Below are 6,000 nucleotides of genomic sequence, written 5' to 3' on the forward strand. Positions count from 1 at the left end.
CTCTTGCGTCGAGGGACTAGCTAGTCGCTAGCCTGATGCCTACAATCTGATGAAAATGACAATAGACAAAATATATTATTATAATAAAGTCACGCATGTTGTGAAACGGTCAGTCGGCGATCGCTCGCCGTCCCGCGCAGTACACAGCTACAGTACACGCAGTACACGCGGTACACGCGGTACACAGTACACGCCAGTGCTACAGACGGCGCGTGGAAGCCGGCCAACTCGTCTATTTGCGACTCCCGGAAGGCGGAAAACAAAGTGAGTTGTTTTTGTGGAGTGGCCGATGGAACATGTTGTGTACAACAATACATTCTACCTACGTACCATTATTTTCTATTTACTGTTCGTTTATATGAACTTAAGTAGGTAATTTGATTTTTTTTTTCAAATTTAGTTTCAAGATAAACCCTTGCCTGATATTTCACTTCAGCTGGTGGTAAAGGTTTTAATTTGAGTAAACGCATACTTACCTACCCATGTTGTATCATGGGTTGTATCATGTATGCGACATCGTAGGGACGTATCGTATCGCCGGCGCCAGCCGAGGGTCAAGTGCCAAGGTGCCGCCCCACCACGGCCACAGCTTACCATCAGACCCGACCCGATACAGTTTACAACTTAAAATTTCCAAATTCGAGAATCGAACCCGAGACTTTCCACTTAAATAACAAACTAAGTGTGCAGGTACTGCGCCACCTGATCGATGCAGATGACATTCTTACGTGGAATTATTTTATTTGGGTTCCGTACCTCAAAAGGAAAAACGGAACCCTTATAGGATCACTTTATGTCTGTCTGTCAAGAAACCTACAGGGTACTTCCCGTTGACCTAGAATCATAAAATTTGGTAGGTAGGTAGGTCTTATAGCTGACATAAGGGGAAAAATCTGAAAACCGTGAATTTGTGGTTAGGTACACAAAAAAAATTAAACTATGGTCATGAACGAATAATTAGAATTTTCAATTATCAAAGTAAGATAACTATATCTAGTGCCCTAGTGGGGGTATCATATGAAAGGGCTTCACCTGTGGATTCTAAAACAGATTTTTATTTATTTTTATGAATCATAGTTTTTGATTTATCGTACAAAATGTCGAAAAAATGCGACTGTACCTACTACGGAACCCTCGGTGCGCGAGCCTGATTCGCACTTGGCCGGTTTTATTTCACCATGTCGGTCGATCTGTAAGTAGGTGCCTAGTTGTAGATGAATACCTACGCGGCGAGAGTTAACAACCTTACCGCGACGTACTGCGAGACCGGCTTAGTGCCTAGAGTCTAGAGTCTAGAGTCTAGACTGCCTAGCTCAAAGGTGCTCTGCGTGCAATATCTACTTATAGGACGTCTATAGAAAACAAACTGCTCTGAACTTCATAAACCGTTCCAAAATATACATAACTATGTATTTAAATATTAATAACTAGCTTATGCCTGCGACTTCGTCCGCGTTTCGAACCTTCGAACTCCTATTTTACCCCTTTAGGGGTTCAAGTTTCACAAATTCTTTCTTAGCGGATGTCTACAAAATAGCTATCCGCATGCCACAGCCCGATCCGTCCAGTGGCTTGAGCTGTGCGTTGATAGATCAGTCAGTCAGTCAGTCAGTCACCTTTGCCTTTTATACAGGGTGGCCGGGGATGTGACGTCTAGAAGAAAAATTTGAATACCTTATATTAAGGGGTATCCAAATTACTCTTTTGTATGTTGAGATAATGAATTTTTTAATGATTTTTTCATAATTTTCATCCGTCAGTTGTTTTTATTTTTATTTTTTTCTGTAGAACGTTCTTGGAAAGTTTTTTATGTGGTCATTAGTAACTTGACTATCGCTTACAAAATTACGATTTACCTACTACCTAGGCATTATGGAACATGCCTACAATTCTATCAAAAGTTCCAAATTATTCTTCGAGCGCTGTAGTTACAAAACTTCAAGACTTGAAAAAAAACTAAAAAATGGCGCCAATGGCATCTAAGTATTTCTAAAACACTTCTAAAAAATTTTATGGACTTACCACTTTAGAAATAATTTAAAAAAATATCCTTAATAGGAGTTTATTTGATGTGAATACAAAGTAAATGGGTGACTTTTCTGACACAAAATTATAATTTTTTTTTTAAATTATGAAAAATTCACAAAATTAAAAATTTACTTCATTAATTTAACTGTTTTTAGGGTTCTGTACCCTTTTTCGGGTTGTGCCACACATGACAGTTTGTTCCGGCGCTTCTTTTGCTTGTTCTCAGGTGGAAGATAAGCTGATGTGATGTGTGGCACAGTTGTATAATTAACGTCTTTTTTTCTGTCTGTAACAGAAGGGTGCCAATGAGACCCTATTACTAAGCCTCCGCTGTCCATCCGTCAATCCGTCTGTCTGTCTGTCAGCGGGCTGTATCTCTTGAACCGTAATAGGTAGAGTTTTAAATTTTTCACAAAATGTGTATTTTTATTGCCGCTTTAACAACAAATAATAAAAACTTCAAAATAGCAGCCATGTAAATTAAAAAAAATTAAAAAGTACATAATCTTGTACGAAACCCCCATCTGCGAGTCCATTTTGATTTTTTTATTATTTGTTGTTAGATTACATTGGAGATCCATTGTTATCCTTTGTTATCCCGGGATAAAATGTAACCTTTATCGTTCCGCGCATAGCTCCACCTACGTGCAAAAGTCCCGTCAAAATCGGTTTAGCCGTTTGGAAGATAAGCGAGCAAGCAAACACCGACATACAATAATCACGAGTCGCGTGTAGGTACATCTTAACCATAATGAACTAAATAAACGGCGCTCATATTTTCGAAATGAAACACACAGACAGGTAGACACATTAATTGTATTTATGTGCTGCCAAAGACATTAAATATTATAAAATATACCCACCTAGTATAATATTATAATAACTAAGTACCATATTATTATATAGTAATATTATATGAACCCAAATTAAAACCCCTATCGTTAACCCTTACAAAGGGTAAGCCATGGTTCTCGAACGTCGCGTGGTACGGTGAGTCAATTATAATATCAATAATTAAAACTTTCCCATACAATCTTTCATCCCCTATTTTACCACCCTTATGGGCAAATTTGCCAAAAATCCTGAAACACGTATTTCTTCATTTGTAACCGAAAACCCAAATACCAATTTTCATGCAAATAAATTGAAAAATGACCGACTTTCATACAAACTTCCATCCCCCATTTAACCCACTTAGGGGTGGAATTTCGAAAAATCCTTTCATAGTGGATACTTACTCTTCACAAAGAATAGACCTTCCAAATTTCATGTCTTTAGGACCAGCGGTTTAGGCTGTGCGTTGATATCTATGTCAGTCAGTCAGTCAGGACTTTGAATTTTATATACGCTGGTGGATTGATAAGTTTCCGGCCTGACCAAGAGATGGCGCCACTAGGCCTACCTTAAGGTGACATTCTATAGTACCATCCTTGGATAGCTTGTAGCTATAGTTTCAGCCCGATCGCCTTGCTAGTGTAGGTTTGAGAGCACGCTGAACAAGACGCCTCTGTGTTTTTCGTAAAAATGGAAAAGCAGGAAAATCGTGCTGTCATCAAATACTTTTATTTGAAGGGGTTAACGCCGAAGGAAATTAAAGAAGAGATGGACTCAACACTGGGGACATCCTCCCCGTCATATTCAACCGTTAAGCAGTGGGTTTCCGAGTTTAAAAAGGGTTGTGGGAGCACCTCTGATGAGCCTCGCTCAGGACGCCCCGTTGAGGTCACAACTCCAGATATGATCGAAAAAATGTATCAAATAGTGCTGGGAGACCGCAGATTGAAAGTGCGTGAGATAGCTGAGACCTGTAAGATGTCATATGAACGTGTGCAACATATTTTGCACCAACATTTGCATATGGAAAAGCTCTGTGCAAGATGGGTGCCGCGTTTGCTAACAGTCGACCAAAAATTGATTCGAAAAAACATTTCTACCGCAAATTTGTCATTGTATAAGCGTAATCCAAGCGAATTTTTGCGTCGATTCGTAACCGTTGACGAAACTTGGGTCCACCACTACACTCCTGAAACCAGAGAACAGTCTAAACAGTGGATTGGACCAGGGAAACCAACTCCAAAGAAGGCAAGAACAATTTTTTCGGCGAACAAGGTTATGGCTACTGTTGTTTGGGATGCAAGAGGTATAATATACATTGATTACCTTGAAAAGGGTAAAACTATCACTGGTCAATACTACGCAGACTTATTGCAACGTTTGAGCCACGAGGTGAAAATTAAACGACCTAATCTGGCGAAGAAAAAAATCTTGTTTCATCACGATAACGCACCAGCGCACACGTCAATCGTTGCGACGGCTAAAATCAACGATCTAAAGTTTGAATTGATGCCGCACCCTCCTTACTCTCCAGACCTAGCCCCGAGTGACTATTTTCTGTTCCCTAACCTCAAAAAATGGCTTGGCGGTAAGAGATTTGCAGACAATGAAGAAGTAATCGAAGCTGTAAATGGTTATTTTGAGGAGCTTGACGAATCAGTCTATAGAGATGGCATTAATAGACTGGAACACCGCTATGAGAAATGTATCAGCCTTGGAGGAGATTATGTTGAGAAATAATTTTTTTTTTTTTAAATAACCTTGTTTTTCTTAGTCAGGCCGGAAACTTATCAATCCACCCTCGTATATAGATGTAGGTACCTTTAACTGCTTTAGTTTACAAGTTGCGATAGAAACGTAAACAAATATAACACCGTAACGATAAAAATGAAAAGAAATGAATAATTCAACATTTACAAGTTGCGATAGAAACGTAAACAAATATAACACCGTAACGATAAAAATGAAAAGAAATGAATAATTCAACATTTACAAGTTGCGATAGAAACGTAAACAAATATAACACCGTAACGATAAAAATGAAAAGAAATGAATAATTCAACATTTACAAGTTGCGATAGAAACGTAAACAAATATAACACCGTAACGATAAAAATGAAAAGAAATGAATAATTCAACATTTACAAGTTGCGATAGAAACGTAAACAAATATAACACCGTAACGATAAAAATGAAAAGAAATGAATAATTCAACATTTACAAGTTGCGATAGAAACGTAAACAAATATAACACCGTAACGATAAAAATGAAAAGAAATGAATAATTCAACATTTACAAGTTGCGATAGAAACGTAAACAAATATACCTAACACCGTAACGATAAAAATGAAAAGAAATGAATAATTCAACATTTACAAGTTGTGATAGAAACGTAAACAAATATAACACCGTAACGATAAAAATGAAAAGAAATGAATAATTCAACATTAACAAGTTGTGATAGAAACGTAAACAAATATAACACCGTAACGATAAAAATGAAAAGAAATGAATAATTCAACATTTAATTGAAAGGTGCAGAAATGTCGTGAGTTGGGAAATTATTTATACCTACTTACTTAATAATTATTATGACAAGTACCTACTTGTTATCTATAGGTTTTGGTGTAGATCTAGTACTTACCTACATAATAGTTGGATGATCTAGGTTGAGACCTAGATCGTTTGGTTAGATAGGGACACCACTGTGTCGTGACGTCACACTATTTGTTGTTGTAGCGGCAACACAAATACATAATTTCTACATTCTACACTATGCTATTAACGGTTCACGAGATACAGCTCGCTGACAGACAGACAGACGGACGGCGCAGGCTTAGTGATAGCACACGAGTACCTAGATAATATGATAGGGTCCCGTCGGCACCCTTCGGAAGCGGAACCCTAAAAAGTAAGTAATGTCAGCAAAAAGTAGCTAAATTGTGAATCGCAATTCGGGTCAAAGATGTATCTGAAGTGCGAGAGAAGTGTTTTGGTTCGGATTTGTCCACTCCCACTGTTGGGGAACATTTTTGTGTTGGACACATTCATATTGTCACCGGAATTCGCAAATTGGCTCGAAATGTGGAAACTTACCTCCTTGCGACATATTGTCGTTAAAATAAACAAAGAGTTTT

This window comes from Maniola hyperantus, chromosome 24, assembly GCF_902806685.2.
Source record: "Maniola hyperantus chromosome 24, iAphHyp1.2, whole genome shotgun sequence".
Classification (NCBI taxonomy): domain Eukaryota; kingdom Metazoa; phylum Arthropoda; class Insecta; order Lepidoptera; family Nymphalidae; genus Maniola; species Maniola hyperantus.